The sequence below is a fragment of the Pristis pectinata genome, chromosome 10, assembly GCF_009764475.1.
Source record: "Pristis pectinata isolate sPriPec2 chromosome 10, sPriPec2.1.pri, whole genome shotgun sequence".
NCBI lineage: Eukaryota > Metazoa > Chordata > Chondrichthyes > Rhinopristiformes > Pristidae > Pristis > Pristis pectinata.
In genome coordinates, this window is record NC_067414.1 from 28,424,590 (window position 1) to 28,443,751 (window position 19,162).

At 41.7% G+C, this 19,162-nt stretch overlaps 1 protein-coding gene across 1 annotated transcript in view; it reads left to right on the forward strand.

The window, feature by feature from the left end:
- The first annotated feature begins 1,979 nt into the window (after positions 1-1,979).
- LOC127575312 (sperm acrosome membrane-associated protein 1-like) overlaps positions 1,980-19,162 on the forward strand; it is a 155,169-nt gene continuing 137,986 nt past the window's right edge. Inside the window, exon 1 of the mRNA XM_052025100.1 lies at positions 1,980-2,027. The gene's annotated coding sequence lies outside the window, so the exon portion shown is untranslated. The remainder of the gene's footprint in view (positions 2,028-19,162) is intronic.

Consider the following 19,162-nt stretch of genomic DNA (forward strand, 5'->3'; position numbering starts at 1 on the left):
CCCCAGGGGTTGGTTTTGGGTCTGCTACTTTTCACATTTATATATTAATGATCTGGATGATGGAATTGATGGCTTTGTGGCCAAGTTTACGGATGATACAAAGATAGGTGGAGGGGCAGGTAGTGGTGAGGAAGCACAGAGTCTGCAGAAGGACTTGGATAGGTTGGGAGAATGGGCAAAGAATTGGCAGATGGAATACAGCTAGGAAAGTGAATGCTCATGCACTTTGATAGAAGGAATAAAGGTGCAGACTATTTTCTAAACAGGGAGAGAACTCAGAAATCAGAGGTGCAAAGGGACTTGGGAGTCCGAGTGCAGAATTCCCTAAAGGTTAACTTGCAGGTTGAGCTGGTAGTAAGGAAGGCAAGTGCAATGTTAGCATTCATTTCGAGAGGACTAGAATATAAAAGCAAGGATGTAATACTGAGGCTTTATAAGGCATTGATCAGACTACATTTGGAGTTTTATGAGCAGTTTTGGTCCCCATATCTAAGGAAGGATACGCTGGCATTGGAGAGGGTCCAGAGGAAGTTAACTAGAATTATTCCGGGAGTGAAAGAGTTAACATATGAGGAGTGTTTGATGGCTCTGGGCCTGTACTTGCTGGAGTTTAGAAGGATGAGGGGGGATCTCATTGAAACCTACCAATTATTGAAAGGCCTGGATAGAGTGGACGTGGAGAAGATGTTTCCATTGGTGGGAGAGTCTAGGACCAGAGATCACAGCCTCAGAATCCCTTTAGAACAGAGATGAGGAGGAATTTCTTTAGCCAGAGGGTGGTGAATCTGTGGAATTCATAGCCACAGACGGCTGCGGAGAGGCCAAGTCATTGGGTATATTTAAAGCGGAGGTTGATAGGTTCTTGATTAATAAGGGCATCAAAGGTTATGGGGAGAAGGCAGGAGAATGGGGTTGAGAGGGAAAAATATATCATCCATGATCAAATGGCAGACAGACGAAGGGCCGAATGGCATAATTCTGCTCCTATGTCTCATGGTCCCCCAAGTACTTTTTTCCCCAAAATAGTCATTGCTGTTTGACTAGTTACTTTTAAAAAAATATTTTGAGCCTCTTGTTTAAATCATAAGCATAAATTAACCAACTATTGTAGAATTCTTTTATTGTGCAAATGCTCAATGTGTAATATTAGGTTATATAGTTAACAGTATATGAGAACATAAGAAGTTAGCAGCAGGAGTCAACCACTGGGCCCTTCAGACCTGCCCTGCCATTCAATATAATCATGGCTGATCTGCCCCAGGCCTCAGCTCAGTAATTCAGTTAGGGTTTCCTCTAAGCTGATCTGCAAAATTCCAGATTTATTTAAGTTAGTCTTCACATCTTACCTGTGCTAGGATTATGAACTCACAGCCTTCTGTGTTACTGGTCCACCATATAATCATTAAGGTACAGTATCTACTTAGTTATTTCAGAACAAAATTAGCATTCTGACAAGTTACAGAAACAAGATAAAAAATATAAAAATCACAATTTAAAACACTACTTGTCTAAAGTAAAACTAAAAGTGCATATGACATAATTATTTATACATAACTATGATGAATCATCTACTAAGTTTTATTACGAGACAAGGGGCCCTCAAGACACTGAAAACATTTAGATCTCCTTGCTTGCTATGCAATTTTCTATCCCCCAGTCTATATAAACCCTACCAGATCATTCACTGTAATCTTTTGAATGTGGTCTCCATAGTAACCTAGGCCCCTGACATCAGGTTATATTATGATGTGTCATGGTCTCCGTGGTAATTTAGGAATCATTATTTCAATCATTTCACATGGTAACACCTCCCACCACATTCTGCAGAAATGGCAATTTATTGTGTTTGACCTCCTCACTGCCACACCTCCAGTACATTCATGGTTTGTCCTTTCAGGCAATGTCACTAAATTCTGAAATAATTTTAAGAAGTCTTTTATTATGTTTGCTCTCCCTCAGGCTGGTTGGTAATGCACAGGGACTGGAATTGTATCAAAATACTAACTCGGGAAAGAAGGCAATTCCAAGTAAGTACAGTACTATCCATGCTAATTACTACAACAAATTTTATCTAAAGATGGAATTTGGATTATTGTCTACATTTCACATTCTCACAACATCTAAAAGCATTTTGCAACAAATGAAGTGCTTTTCCAGTCACTGTTGTTACACAGACAAAAGTGGGAATCATTTTGCATGCAGTAAGGTCCCACAATCAATTATTGACTAAATAATATCTTTTAGTGGCATTGATTGAGAGATATTTACTGGCAATGACATTGAGAGAATGTGTATAGTCTTCTTTAGTAACAGGATATTAATATTCAGACAGGGCCATGGTTTAACAGTTCATTACTACAATGAGACCACTGACCATACAAAAGCAGTCTGGGTTATATAATTAGGCCTCTGATGTGATCTTTGAGCTCAGTATCATCTAATTCATAGGTGAAAATACTGTCACAAAGCCATTGGTTTATGTTTAGCTGTCTCTTTTTGTGAGTCCCAAATGGTATGTTGAGTTTAAGGTGTCCTGGATGGACCATAACAACATGCAGTCTTTTGGATGTTGAGGGTTGTGGGAGTAGGTGGGAATTAATATTTATGATGAAGCAAGCGGCAAAGGGAAGAATTAAATTCAGATCTTGCTTAGTGTTGCAGGATCGTGGAACAGACTCATGGAAAACCATCCTCTGGGCTTCATTAGGTTCATCAAGAACCATAATGATCAATTCCGGAGGATGAGTAAAATGTACCAAAAGACACAAGAACAAAACTGGATATAGTTATCTGTGGGAGAGTAATTGGAACTTTGGGTGAGGGTTTAAATGAATATGGGAGGGAGGGAAGAAATTCAGACATGGAGAGAAGAAATCGTGTTAGGTAACATACACTTATAGGGAAAAGGAATGAGAAGAGTCAAGATAAATGAGATGGTAACAAAAGAATTAGAATGGGATATGGCAAAATGGCAAAATTGCTGGTTTTATTTAATCCAAATTAAAATGTGTGTATATTGAAAGGAAACAAGCAAAGACAAGAAGACTGCGGAACTAGGAAAAGTAAACGGGGAGGACTTGGGGATAGTCTGCATTACAGTAGAGGAGCTGCTGGACGTTTAAAATGTATGAAGTAGACAAATTTCTAGGGCCTGGCCATGTACATCCAAGAACACTGTGGAAGGCTAGAGAAGAAATTGCAGGAGCCCTGGCTGAGTATTTGCATCACCGTTAGCCATGGGTGAGGTGCCGGTAGACTGGAGGGTAGCAAATGTTGTGCCTTCATTTAAGAAGGACAGCAAAGAGAAACCTGAGAACTATGGACCTTTAAGTCTAATATCTGTGGTAGGTACGTTGCTGGAGAGGATTCTGAGGTATAAGATATACATGCATCTGGAAAGACGGGTTGATTAGGGGTAGTCAGCATGGCTTTGTGCCTGGGAGATCGTATCTTATGAATTTGATTGAGTTTTTTGATGATGTGACTGAGAAAGTTGATGAGGGCAGGGCAATGGACATGGTTTATATGGACTTTGGTAAGGCCTTTGATAAGGTATCAAGTGGTAGACTGCTCTGGAAGGTTAGATTGCATGGAATCCAGGGAAAGCTAGCTAACTGCATACACAATTGGCTTGATGGTAGGAAGCAGAGGGGGATGGTATAAGATTGTTTCCCGGACAGGAGGTCTGTGACTAGTGGTATACCTCAGGGCTCAGTGCTGGGCCCATTGTTGTTTGTCATCTATATCAATGATTTAGATATGAATGTACAAGGCATGGTTCGTAAGTTCACAGATGACACTAAAATAGGTGGTATAGTGGACAATGAAGAAGATTATCAAAAATTGATCAGCTTAGTAAGCGGTCCGAGGAATGGCAAATGGAGTTTAATTCAGATAACTGCCAGGTTTTGCATTTTGGAAAGTTAAAACAAGGTAGGACTTTCACAGTGAACGGTAGAGGGCTAGGAAGTGTTGTAGAACAGAGGGACTTTGGAGTACAAGTACATGGTTCCCTGAAAGTGGAGTCACAGGTAGACAGACCGGTGAAGAAGGCTTTTGGTACATTGGCCTTCATCAGTCAGGGTACTGAGTATAAAAGTTTGGAGGTCATGGTGCAGTTGTACAAGTCACTGGTGAGACTGCACTTGGAGTATTGTGTTCAGTTTTGATCACCCTGCTATAGGAATGATGTTATTAAACTGGAAAGAGAGCAGAAAAGATTTACAAGGATGTTGCCAGGACTTGAAGAACTGAGTGATAGAGAGAGGTTGGATAGGGAGGGCTTTATTCCTTGGAGCGTAGGAGACTGAGAGGTGATTTTATAGAGGTGTATAAAATCATGAGGGGAATAGATAGGGTGAATGCACTCAGTCTTTTTCCCAGGGTTGGGGAATCGAGAACTAGAGGGCATAGGTTTAAGGTGAGAGGGAAAAGATTAAATATGAACTTGAGGGGCAATGTTTTTTACACAGAGGGTGGTATGTACTGTATGTGGAACGAGCTGCCACAGGAAATGGTTGAGGCAGGTTCAATAACAACATTTAAAAGACACTTGGACAGGCACATGGATGGGAAAGGTTTAGAGAGATTTGGGCCAAGTGCAAGCAAATGGGACTAGCTTGGATGGGCATCTTTGTCGGCATGGACCAGTTGGGCTGAAGGGCCTGTTTCCATGCTCTATGACTCTCTATGACATATTTAAGCAGTAGCATCTGTGTCCTGAGGATTTTCCCATGCACTTCATGATCAATTGATTATTTTTAAAGTGTACCTGCTATTTTGCAGATAAAATGTCACTCAGTTTGTCCATGGGAAAATTCCACAGCAAGGTCAAGATAAATGGCTGCTGTGCTTTGTAGCAGTGACTGCACTTGCAAAGTATGCAAAATTGGCTGTAAAACACTTTAGAATGTCCTGTAAGGCATCATATAAATTCCAATCTTCTTTTTAAATATCTCTAGTTCTTAAAAGAAGCAATAGTAATGAGGGTTGATTTTATTAATTGGAAACATTGTCATAGTATAAAACCATTAGGATTAAGTAAATGAATTCCTTAGGTTTAGACTAGTCACAGCAAGGGATCAGTAATTTTACCAGCAGCCTGGTTCACTCCTACTTCTCCTGGTCCACAAGGAACTCTAGTGCAAAATAAACTAGCAATTGATCTTATGGCAACTGGTGCAGCCTTTTATCGTCCCACTGCTGGACTGGAATTTATTTTTTGTAATTACAAAATTTGAGGGTTGTAATCTGAGGATTACTAATGGTGTCACATGCTAGTGAGGTGAAAAATAGATAAATAGTGCAGTTCAATATGTGGCTAAGGAACTGGTGCAGGAAGGACGGCTTCAGATATGTCATTGGGCTCTCTTCTAGAGCAGGTGGCACCTGTACAAACAAGACAGTTTGCATCTGAACTGGAGGGGAACCAATATCCTCACTGGGAGGTTTGCTAATGCTACTCAGGAGGGTTTAAACTAGAGTGGCAGGTGGATGGGAACCATAGCAGCAGAGCAACAGGTGGTAGGGTTGAGGGCAAGAAAGATGGTATGCTAAGTAAGACTGAAAGGAAGGATAGCAAGGGACAGGCTAATAAATATTGTGGGACTGATGGGCTGAAATGTGTTTATTTCAATGCTTGGAGTAAAGAGAATGAAGTTAGAGCCTGGATCAGTACATGGAATTACGATGTTGCCATTACAGAGACCTGGTTTCATGAGGGACAGCATTGGCAGCTCAATATTCCTGGGTTTTGTTATTTTAGACGTGATAGAGAGGGGTGTAAAAGAGGTGGAGGGGTTGCACTAATGTAAGGGAAAATGTCACAGCAGTACTCAAAGAGGATATACTGGAGGGCTCATCCACAGAGGCAATTTGGATGGAGCTCAGAAATAGGAAAGGTGAAATTATGCTGATGGGATTTTACTATAGGCCCCCCAATAGCCACCAAGAGGTGGAGGAATAGATATGTAGACAGATTATGGAAAAGGGCAAAAACAACAGGGTTATCATAGTGGGGGACTTTAACTTCCCCAGTATTGATTGGAACTTCCTTAATACAAGAAGCTTAGATGGGGTGGGATTTCTTCAGTGCATCCAAGAGGGGTTCTTGAAACAGTATGTGGAGAACCCAACTGGAGGAGAGAACATACTGGAAACTAGTTGTGGGAAATGAGGCAGGCCAAGTGACAGACCTGGTAGTGGGTGAACATTTTGGAAATAGTAACCACAACTCATTATGTTTTAAGATAGTTATGAGTAAGGATATAATTGGATCTTGCAGGAAGGTACTAAATTGGGGGAGGGCAAATTACGACAGGATGAGCCAGGAGGTAAGGGGCGTTGACTGGGAGCAGCTGCTGTCAGACAAATCCACGTCTGATGTGTGGAAATTGTTTAAAGACCAGCTATTCAGAGTTCAGGATTGGCATGTTCCTGTAAGGAGTAGGACAAGGATGGTAAGGTAAGGGAACCTTGGATGACCCGAGAGGTCCTAAATTCAGTCAGGAAGAAAAAGGAAGCACACAGAATTAGAATATAAGAATCAGGTTTATTATCATTGACATATGTCGTGAAATTTGCTGTTTTGTGGCAGCAGTACAGTGCAAGACATAAAGACATAAAAATTACTATAAGTTACAAAAATAAATAAATAGTGCAAAAGAGGAATAATGAGGTAGTGTTCATGGACCGTTCAGAAATCTGATGGTAAGGTTTAGGAAGCTAAAATCAGACTGGGCTTTTGTGGAATGTAAAGATAGCAGGAAAACACTCAAGCAGTTGATTAGGAAGGCCAAAAGGGGCCATGAAATGTCCTTGGTGAACAGGATCTAGGAGAATCCTGAGACATTTTATACTGATAATAAGAAAAAGAGGATAACTGAGGAGAGGGTAGATCCACAAGGAGAAAGGAGGGAATTTGTGCTTGGAGTCAGAGCAAGTGGCTGAGGTACTAACTGAGTACTTTGCTTTCCAAATATTGACTGGGACTCCCATTGTGTAAAGGGTTTGGATGGGATAGAGTTTGTCAAATGTGTTCAGGAAAGTTTCCTTAATGAATATGTAGAGGCCCCAACTAGAGAGAGCACGTTACTGGATTTCATCTTAGGGAACTAGACAGGCTAGATGACAGAGGTATGTGTAGGGGAACACTTTGGATCTAATGATCATAATTCCATCAATTTCAAGATAATTATGGAGAAGGATAGGACTGGTCCTCAGGTTGAGATTCTAAATTGGAGTAAGGCCAATTTTGATGGCATCAGAAGTGATCTGAAAGGCGTGGATTGGGATAGACTGTTTTCTGGCAAAGAGATGCTTGGTAAGTGGAGGCTTTCAAAAGTGAAATATTGAGAGTACAGAATCTGTATGTTCCTGTTAGAATAATAGGCAAGGCTAACAGGTTTAGGGAACCTTGGTTATCGAGGGATATTGAGGTCCTGATGAAGAAAAAGTTGGGGCATATCAGGTACAGGCAGTTAGGATCAAGTGAGGTGCTTGAGGAGTATAAGAAATGCAAGAGAACACTTAAGAGAGAAATCAGAAGGACAAAAAGAGGACATGAGGTTGCTCTAGCAGACAGGTTGAAAGAGAATCCCAAGGGTTTCTATAGCTATATTAAGAGCAGAAGGGTAGCAAGGGACAAAATTGGTCCTCTTTTGTATTGGTTCATTATTGTCACTTGTACCAAGGTACAGTGAAAAAATTGTCTTGCATACTGATCGTACAGGTCAGTTCATTACACAGTGCAGTTAGTACAGAGTGCATTGATGTAGTACGGGTAAAAACAATAACAGTACAGAGTAAAGTGTCGCAGTGCAATAAGGTGTAAGGTCACAACAAGGTAGATTGTGAAGTCATAGTCCATCTCATTGTATAAGGGAACCGTTCAATAGTCTTATCACAGTGTGGTAGAAGCTGTCCTTAAGTCTGGTGGTACGTGCCCTCAGGCTCCTGTATCTATCCGATGGAAGAAGAGAGAATGTCCTGGGTGGGTGGGGTCTTTGATTATGCTGGCGGCTTCGCCAAGACAATGAGAGGTAAAGGCAGAGTCCAAGGAGGGGAGGCTGGTGTCCGCGATACACTGGGCTGTGTCCACAACTCTCTGGCCACACAGTCATGAGTGTATAGGGAGTAGGGTAGAGGGCTGAGGACGCAGCCTTATGGGGCACCAGTGTTGAGAATAATCGTGCCGGAGGTATTGCTGCCTATCCTCACTGATTGTGGTCTGTTTGTTAGAAAGTCAAGAATCCATTTACAGATGGAGGTGTTGAGTCCTAGGTCTCGGAGTTTGGTGACAAGCTTGCTTGGGATTATTGTATTGAAGGCAGAGCTGTAGTCAATAAACAAAAGATGTAGGTGTCCTTACTGTCCAGATGCTCCAAAGCTGAATGTAGGGCCAGAGAGATGGCATCCGCTGTAGACCTGTTTCGGCGATAGGCGAATTGCAGTGGGTCGAGATTGCCTGGGAGGCTGGAGCTGATGCGTGCCATGATCAACCCATGATCAACCAGTGTTGGATGTCAGAGCCACTGGTCTGTAGTCATTGAGGCATGTTACCTTGCTTTTCTTCAGTACCGGGATGATAGTGGTCTTCTTCAAACAGGTGGGAACCTGAGATTGAAGCAGGGAGAGGTTAAATATGTCCGCAAATACTTCTGCCAGCTGATCTGCACAAGATCTGAGCATGCGGCCAGGGACACCATCTGGGCCAGGTGCGTTCCTCGTGTTCACTCTCCAGAAGACTGATCTTACGTCCTCCACTGTGATCACAGGTTCAGCTGCATTGGAGGCTGTCAGGGTGGATGGTGACAATCCACTTCCCTTCTGTTCAAAACGCGCATAGAATGCGTTAAGCTCATCAGGAAAGGATGCACTGTTGTTAACTATGCAGCCCGACTTCGTCTTGTATCCTGTTATGGCATGTAAGCCCTGCCATAGCTGACGGCTGGTCAGGGACTCTATTTTGAGTCGGTATTGCCTCTTGGCATCCCTGATAGCTTTCCGAAGGTCATACCTCGATTTCTTGTACAGATCAGAATCCCCAGATTTGTGTGCAGCAGTCCTCTCCTTCACTATGGAGTGGATCTCCCGGTTCATCCATGGTTTTCTGTTTGGGAACACCCGTATTGTCTTCTTTGATACACAGTCCTCCACACACTTGCTGATAAAGTCTGTGATGGTGGTGGCATACTCATCAAGCCTGGCAGCTGAGTCTTTGAACATCAGTGTTGAACTCTTGAAATCTTTGAACTTTGAACTCTTGAACTTTGAGCTCTTGAAGATCAGTGTGGTCAACTATGCAAGTAGCTGAAAGAGATGGGGGAGATCTTAAATGAATTTTTTGCATCCATATTTACTCTGGAGATAGACACAGAGACTATAGAACTGAGGCAAAAGAGTAGTGAGATCATGGACCATATTCGCATTATGGAAGAGGACGTGCTGGCTGTCTTGAGGCGAATTAAGGTGGATAAATCCCCAGGGCCTGACAAAGTGTTCCCTCGGACCTTGTAGGAGGCTAGTGCAGAACTAGCAGGGGCCCTGACAGAGATATTTAAAATATCCTTAGCCACGGTTGAGGTGCTGGAGGACTGGAGGATAGGTAATGTTGTTCCGTTGTTCAAGAAAGGTTCTAAGAATAAGCAGGAAATTATAGGCCGGTGAGCCTGATTTCAATTGTGGGTAAATTATTGGAAGGTATTCTAAAGGACAATATATTTAAGTATTTGGATAGACAGGGCCTGATTAGGGATAGTCAATACGGCTCTGAGCGTGGTAGGTCACGCCTAATCCATCTTCTAGAGTTTTCTCGAGGAGGTTACCAAGAAGGTAGGTGAGCTAAAGGCAGTGGATGTTGTCTACATGGACTTTAGCAAGGCCTTTGATAAAATCCCACGTGGGAGGCTGGTCCAGAAGGTTAAGTCGCTTGGCATTCAAGATGAAGTAGTCAACTGGATTAGTGGGAGAAGCTAGAGAGTAGTAGTAGAAGCTAGAGAGTAGTAGTAGATGGTTGTCTGTCTGACCGGAGGCCTGTGTATAGTGGTGTGCTGCAGGGATCGGTGCTGGGTCTGTTGTTTATCATCTATATTAATGATTTAGATGATAATGTGGTAAACTGGATCAGCAAATTTGTGGATGACACCAAGATTGGCGCTGTAGTGGACAGTGAGGAAGGTTTGCAGCGTGATCTTGACTACCTAAGTAACTGGGCTGAAAAATACCAGATGGAATTTAATGCAGACAAGTGTGAGGTGTTGCACTTTGGGAGGACAAACCAGGGTCGGACTTACACAGTGAAAGGTAGGGCTCTGAAGTGTGTGGTAGAACAAAGGGACCTGGGAATACGGATCCATAGTTCCTTGAAAGTGGCGTCACAGGTAGATAGGATCGTAAAGAGAGCTTTTGGCACTTTGGCCTTCATAAATCAGGGTATTGAGTACAGGAGTTGGGATGTTATGTTGAACTTGTACAGGACATTAGTGAGGCTGAATTTAGAGTATTGTGTGCAGTTCTGTGTGCAGTATTTACAGGAAAAATATCAATAAGCTTGAAAGAATGCAGAGAAAATTTACAAGGGTGTTGCCGGGATTTGAGGACCTGAGTTATAGGGAAAGGTTTGACAAGGATCTTTGTGACAGGTGAGGTCCTGGAGGACTGGAGAATAGCAAATGTTGTGCCTTTGTTCAAGGGAGGAAATTGGAATAATCCAGTTAATTATAGGCCAGTGAGCCTCACGTCAGTGGTAGGGAAGCTATTGGAGAGGATACTGAGGGATAGGATATATGCACATTTGGAAAGGCATGGCCTGCTTGGGGGACAGTCGGCATGGCCTGCTTGGGGGACAGTCAGCATGGCTTTGTGCGGGGCTGGTCATTGTCTTACAAACTTGATTGAGGTTTTTGAGGAGGTGACAAAGGTGCTTGATGAAGGTAAGACAGTGGATGTTATCTACATGGACTTTAGTAAGGCATTTGATAAGGTCCCTCTTGGTAGGTTGATTCAGAAGATAAAGATACATGCAATCCAGGGTGAATTACAAGTTTGGATTCGGAACTGGCTTGCCTATAGAAGACAGAGAAGGAGTGGAAAGCTGTTATTCTGGCTGAAGGTCAGTGACCTGTGGTGTTCCACAAGGATTGGTGCTGGGATCTCTGTTGTTTGTGATAAATATCAATGATTTGGATGAAAATGTAGATGGGTGGATGAGCAAGTTTGCGGATGATGCCAAGATTGGTGGAGTTGTGGACGGTGTAAAGGACTATCAAAGAATACAGTGGGATGTAGGTCAGTTACAGATATGGACAGAGAAGTGGCAGATGGAGTTTAATCTGGGCAAGGGTGAGGTGTTGCACTTTGGAAGGTAAAATGAGAAGAGAAAGTATACAGTTAATGGTAGGCCCCCTGATAGCATTGAGGTACAGAGGGATCTTGGGGTCCAGGTCCATAGTTCACTGACAGTGGCTACACAAGTGGGTAAGGTGGTAAAGAAGACATGGCTTGCTTGCCCTCATTGGTATTGAGTATAAGAGTAAGGAAGTCATGCTGCAGCTATATAAAACTTTAGTCACATCACACTTGGACTGCAGTTCTGGTCGCCCCCATTATAGGAAGGATGTGAAGACTGTGGAAAGGGTGCAGAAGAGGTTTACCAGCTCTGAGGGTATGAGCTATAAGAAAAGGTTGGACAAACTTGGGTTGTTCTCCCTGGCTGAGGGTAGACCTGATAGAGGTTTTTAAAATTATGAGAGGCATAGATAGGGTGGACAGTCAGAATCTTTTCCCCAGGGTAGAAATGTCAAACACCAGAGGACATGCTTTTAAGGTTTTGGGGGGGGGGGGGGGAAGGGGGAGGAGGGGGAGGGGGAGGGAGTTTAAAGGCAATGTGCGGGGCAAGTTTTTTTTACGCAGAGAGTGGTAGGTGCCTGGAATGAGTTACCAGGGGTAGTGGTGGAAGCAGGCAGTTTGGTGGAGTTTAAGAGGCTCTTAGATAGACACATGAATATGAAGGGAATGGAGGAATATGGGTGATACACAGTATAAATTGGCATCAAGATCGGCACAACATTGTGGGCCGAATGACCTGTCCAGTGCTGTACTGTTCTATGTAATTACGCAATTCAATTGGGTGGTCATGTAGTTGTGTATAGCTTCAGGTTGTAAACTCTCACCCAACACTAGTTACGGGTCATTGCTACCCTGAAGCTGAACCTCTAGCCAGCTTAGAGTAGCTGCTCTTGCTCAATGTTTCATCAAATATTCCCTCCTGCAGTTCACTAAAAGTATCTCCCTGAATTAATGAGTTTGTGATGATGGATGCTACAGCAGGCAGAGTGCTTTCAGCTGGTTAATCATCCGATCATATTGGATTCTTCCACTTCCTCCTCTTGTTAACTTACAAGATCAGAAGGCAGCAGCTTTCAGAATGCATGCACTACGAAAGAGTTTGAGTGATATGCAAAACAGATTTAAATCAAATGTACAGGACAGGAACAGCTAATTTTACTCAGTTGGTTTATGCCAGCAATTAACCTCTGTACAAAAGCCTCCTGGGTATTTTACCAAACATCACCAGAATAAATGTATTCCTTTCTTCCTCATGTGCTTATCCAACTTCTTAAAATCATCAATGTCAAGAGCAGCTCTGGGCTTGTCAGTCTGAGGAGGTACAGCAGGAGTCTCAGATGCTCTACTACATGAAGGTCTAAGACATCATGCATACTGGATCTGCTACTCCCCTTGCCAAGAGTGGAGATTGCATTGATGATGGGATTTGTAGGGTAGCTTGAACACTGCATTGTGAGAAAGGTTAAGGAGATCACCTTGTGGTGGGAATGAGAGAATTGTGATAAGATTGTGAGGATTTGGAAAAAGGGCCATGGAGTTGGTCAGAAAGAGGATCTGTGGTGGGAAGCTATGAAATAAAGGTATAACTAAAAATGGAAAGTTAAAGAACACACTCATCTGGAAGAAGATGGATCCCTCTACATTTCCAACAATGCTCTAGGTTGGGTGAAGCCCTTTAACTAATCCTGAACAAAGCTTTTTGAGAAACAATTTTATCATATTCTATAAATAGAGGCAATAGAATGCAAAGGTAAAAAAACTTTTGTCCACAACTAGATTGTTCATCCAATTACTGTTCATTGAACAATAAAGAATGATTTGAAGCTCCAGAAAAGGAGAAGAAAGATTTAGTAGACTGGTCTTGGGGATAAAAAGGTAGACTGAATAAGATGTTTACTTTAGAGCTCAGAAGGTGATTTATTGGAGATTTTCAAATTCGTGAAAAGCTGAGACAATGAAATAATAGAAATTGGGCCCTTCCGTCAATGAGATGAGACACAGGACTTAAATTTAAAATGATTGGCAAAAGAAACAGGAATAACATGCAGAAAAACTTTTGCATGCAACGAATAGTCATTGGGGAAAAAAATTGCCGAAGGAGAAAATATTGCAGGGCTACAGGGGAAGGATCTTGGGAAATAGTTCTGGCTAGGTTGCAATTTTTTCCCACAGCAGAGGTGGCTAAAACTAGATGGCAGAGATTTAGAGGAAATCTGAGGAAGAGCAGTTTCTCTCAGAGGCTGGAACACATTGCCTGAGTGGGTGGTGGAGGCAGGAACTCTCACGACATATAAGAAGTACCTCGATGAGCACTTGAACTGTCAACATGTAGAAGGCTATGGACCAGCTGCCAATAAATTGGATAGGTACTTGGTGGACCGCCAAAGTGCCTGTTTCTGTGCTGCATGACTCTATGTGCCATTCTGATGTAAAGTCATTGACTGAAATGTTGACTCTGTTTTTCTCTCCAGAGATGCTACTTTTCCTTCTGAGTATTTCCAGCATTTTTCTGTTCTTACTTAATTTTAGGGTATTCTCCTTGGGCTACTCAATAATAGTTATCACACGATCAATATCACTAAAACAGATTAGCTATTATATTACAGTTAGCTGTGCCCTTTCACAATGACCACACTTCAAAATTACCTCATTGGTTGTTAAGCTCACTTTGGGATGTTCTGAAGCCATGAAACCAGCTATAGTTGTTTTGGGATGTTCTGAAGCCATGAAACCAGCTATATGTGTTTTTTTTTCCTTTTTAAACCAATGGAATCAATTATCAGGAATAAGTTTGAGAGTTAGTTGCATAATAACAACTAGTATAAAGGCAGTAAACCTGAATTAGGAAGCAGAAGGTTCTTTCTGATCAGCCATCTTGACTTCCTTAAGGAAGGGGTCAATCCAAGCAGACTGTAGGAAATCCTTTGACATTGTGGGATCACATGGCTACTGCCTTTAACACATGGGTGACATGTCATTCATTTTACTGTGTCAAACATTTTTCTCTTTTCTGCCTGCTTACTGGAGCAGAATGCACAAAGTGGGCAGCAGTACTTGAAGCTGATGACCTAATACTTTGTAGGAGAGGGCTACAGAGATTTTGGATCCTGGGAAAATATGCAAAGCAGGGGAAGTTGAAACTGAGACAGCCTGTGAGAAATACAATCTTTTTTCTGCATCCTTATCTTCTTACACGGAGGTTCACTCCCTCATTTCTTTGCAAGCACATAAAAGAATATAAGCAAGAGGAGCAGGAGTAGGTTAATCGTCTCCTCAAGCTTGCTCTGCCATTCAATAAGTTCATTGTTGAAAGCACTTTTGTGGTCTCTTCCCGTAATCCTTGACGTCCTTGTGGTGCAAATGTCTGAAGTCTCCACCTTGAATATATTCAATAACTCCTCCTCCAGAGAGAGCGTTTAAAAAACACCTTAGAGAGTTAAAAAGATTTACGACCCTCCTCCTAAGGCAATCCCACCAATGCTAGATGGTGAACCATTGCTGGCACAATGCGGCAGGTATACCCTTTCTTAGATAAGGAGACCATAACTGAGACATTGCTCCAGGTGTGGTGTCCCCAAAGTCCTGCATAACTGTAACCAGGCATCTTTGCTCCTGTACTCAAATCCTCTTACTGTGAAGGCCACTCTATCAGTTGTCTTAACTGCTTGCTGAACCTGCATTTGTGCTTTTATTTACTGGTGTGTAAGGGCACTCGTGTCTCTTTATAAGTCAACATGTACTTCCCAATTTAAAATCATTTAGATAATGATAGATTAACAATGTCTCTTAGTGTTTGCTCCAACACTTCCCTATTACTGCCAACTTTATTCAGGCATCCAGATTGCTGTTTTGACACCCTATCCCTGGACTCTGGGCCCCAGTCTAATTGTTTCTCCAACCCCCTTTCCCAATTTCCTTCCTCCTGCCCTTCTCTCTCACCCACACACTCACTCCCTCCTCATGTTTTCTTCTACGAGCTTTTCCATGGCAGGGTTAACAATAGCAGTCTTTGTAAGGCCTTTCCACTGGGCCATATGCATAATAGAATAGCAGTGCCGGGGGCCACACACAAAGCTGGCACAGGAGCCTTGGACAATGCTGTTAACACATCCTGTTCAGGTACTGAAAAACTACTAGGGCTACTGCCTGATCAATTTCCTAAAAAAGGCATTAATTTCAATTCCATTAGTAATTTTAGCCAACACTCTCTCTATAAAACCCTATTAAATGCCTTCTGGAAGACCATAAAAGTTATATGTACAGATATTTCCCTGACCACTACTTTAGCTACTTGCCCAATAAAAAAATTTGATTAGATTTGTTATATGACTTGCCCTTTACAAACATATGTTGGCTCTATGCAATCAGCTGGAAATTCCCTTCAGCACTCCATTGTCCGACATTACTTATGGATTCCAATAACTCTCCTACAACATCTGTTAGACTTACAACGTTTATAATTTCTTGTTTTCCCTGCTCCTAGTATTTCTTAAATAATGAAGATACATTTTCAATCTTCCAATCTAAAGGGACAAGTCTGAATTGCGAAAGCTTGGTAAAATTATGGCTATAGCATCTGCAATTTTCTCACCTAATTGCTTCTGGTGAAATCCATCCAAGTTCTGGGAACTTGTCAGTATTTATCGCTATTGAGCTGGATCATCCTGACTGGACTCCCTCCCCAGAGTGCACCCTTCCCAGACCTACCTTTTCAGGATGCAGAGGGCTGAATAAGCTGATCCTTTGTACCCAATAGTTCTTGTGAGTTAGAGTGGGCTCCAAAAACTGAGTAGGATAGGATTCAGTATGCTAGCTGTGACAGACTTTATAACTTTTTTAAAAATACCCCTGTTAGTCAGATACATTTAAAATCTATTCAAATGTATTCACATATTAAAACATTAAAATCATTAGAATAATTAAATATATCATAATAATATTAACAATTAATTAAAACATAATAAGTCAAACATTTACCTGCACGTTTTTCACAGGATTGGAGACTGCATTCAAATGACAGGGTCATTGTTTTTACACCAGCCACGATAATGTAAGGCTGAGAGCCAAAAGTGAAGTGCCCTGCCTCCCGTCTCAACGGTGAGCCCCATGATGGGTGCACTGCCATCTGTGGCCAAAAGTAGGTCAAACTATACTGTCCATTAACCAACAGTTCCATTTGGAATCATTGGTTAATGGACAGCATAGTTTGGCCTATTTTTTTTCCTTATTCTTATTTCTTCCTTTCGTTAACTGCAATGAGTTTCAGCCCTTGATGTGGAATTGGACTGGAGCACAGCCTGCACTGGAGAGGGTGTAGCAGAAATTCACCAGGGTGTTCACGCCTGGGATGGAGTGTTTCAGTTATGAGGAGACTGGATAGGCTGAGTTTGTTTTCCATAAAGTGGTTGGGGGGGGGCAGAGTTGTTGGGGGGGGGGAACCCGACACCTGACTGAAGCACACAAAATTGTGAGGGGCATTGATAGGGTAGATAACAAAAATCCTTCATCCTTAACAGATATATCTATAACCAGAGACTAAGGTAAAGGGTAAGAGATTTTGAGGGGATTTGAGTAAGAATTTTTTCATCCAGAGAGTGGATGAAATCTGGAATACACTTCCTGACAGGGTGGCAGGGACAGATATGCTCACAACATTAAAGAAGTATTTGAATGAGCATTTGGAATGCCATGGTAGAGAAAATTGCAGGCCGAATGCTGGAAAAAAAGGTTGTTAGAGATAGGTTCTTGATGGCTGGCATGTACACGGTGGGCCAAAGGCCTGTTCCCAAAGGGCTGTATGTCTCTGTAATTCAGTATTAGTTTTAAATTCTTATCTTTTTGCCAACTGTCAGATCCGCAAATATCTGTCATTAGTTTTTTCTGCTGTTTGAGAAAAATCCCATATCTCCTATGCAATTTATTTCAAGCCTATGTGATCTCTCTAGGATTTCTTCTCATGTATAATAAAGTCATTGACTTTATGGAATACAATTATAAAGAAGAAAGAAAGAAAATATTTGCATTTCAATAGTTCATTCACAGTTTCAGGACGTCCAAAGCACTTTACAATAATTAAATATTTCTGAATTGAGGTCACTGTTTTAATTTAGAGAAAGGTAGCATCCAATTTGTGCACAGCCATTTCCCACAAACAGCACTGTGTAATGACCAAATAATTGATCCCAGTGATGTTGGTTGAGGTATTAATATCGGCTGGAACAACTCCCCTGGTCTTCTTTGAAATGGTGCCTTAGGAGCTTTTACCTGAGAAGGCAGATGGAGCTTCATTTTAATGACCAACTTGAAATACAGCAGCCTAAAAGTTCTACTGTATTATACACAATGCTCTATTTGGCACAAATGTTTTGTGTGCTACATAACAGAATTTTTTTAAAAACCTTAATTGTATTTATATTTTGGGTGGGTTTACCCAGGAGATAAGCAGCCCAGTGTTGTTTTGTACCTGCACAAAATGTGTGACAACTTGAGGATGTCTCCATTGTGTGCACTGGTGTCATTTTAATTACTAGTACTGTTGGAAATCCCTTGGTACTGCTCGTGTATCTCAGTTTTATAAGCACAAGAATATTATTCCAAGTATAAAGCAATGTATTAACGCTAAATTGTCAATGGAGCCCTTCTTAAGGATATCAAATCTCATTGATATGAAATAAACACTTAGTGAATTCATACAGCAGTCATTTGGGACTCATATTTTGTATTGGAATCTATGCTGCTTTGTCAGAATATGAGTGTAATGTCACATTATTCACTATATTTTTATCAGGCATATGATGTGGTCACTAAATCAGTCAATCTTTGGATAATCTGAATCTTTTTCACTGGACGAATGACAGTCAATAATTTGTCTATTTTACTCCCTTTTAGAAGTCAGAAGTGTAAACTAAGCTGCCAATTCTCTTTCAATGAATTTTCACAGCAAAATCAATTAACATTACCTCTGCTTTATGCTTACTATAAGGCTTCTGTACGTTGTTTTCTGTCAAATTGTAAATTGATGGCCTTGATAATTACTTATTTTATGTGTGCTCTCAATTTTATCATTTAACAAACAAAATGACCCACAAGTACAATGCTAATGATAGGTTTCTGTCTCAGCAGCACTCAGGACACTGTCGATGATCTGAGGTCTGGCTCCATATTCCCTTCAAAATCAATACACACAAAATGCTGGAGGAATTCAGCAGGTCAGGCAGCATCTATGGAGGGAAATAAACAGTCAACATTTCGGGTTGAGACCCTTCATCAGAACTGGAAAGAAAGAGGGCAGAAGCCAGAATAAAAAGGTGGGGGGAGGGGGAGGGAGGAGGAGGAGGAGGAGCTGGCAGGTGATCACCTATCACCTGCCAGCTTGTGCTCCTCCCCCCATCTTTTTATTCTGGCTTCTGCCCTCTTCCTTCAGTCCTGATGAAGTGAAGGGTCTCAACCCAAAACGTTGACTGTTTATTTCCCTCCATAGATGCTGCCTAACCTGCTGAGTTCCTCCAGCATTTTGTTTGTATTGCTCCAGATTCCAGCATTTGCAGAATCTCTTGTGTCCCCTTCAAAATCAAGACTTTGATTACTTCCATCTCCATAATATTGACAGATTTCACACTCGCTTTCACTCACCTGTGCTTGAGATCTTCATCTATGTTTTTATTACCTTCGAATTTGCCAGCTGGCCTTCCATCTCCCACTCATCATAAGTCTGGACCTCAAAACTCTCACTAAACTTAGGTAAGTTTAGTAAAATTTTGCTAAAATAACTAAAATAAGTTATTTTAGCAAAACTTGACTAAATTTACCTAAGTTC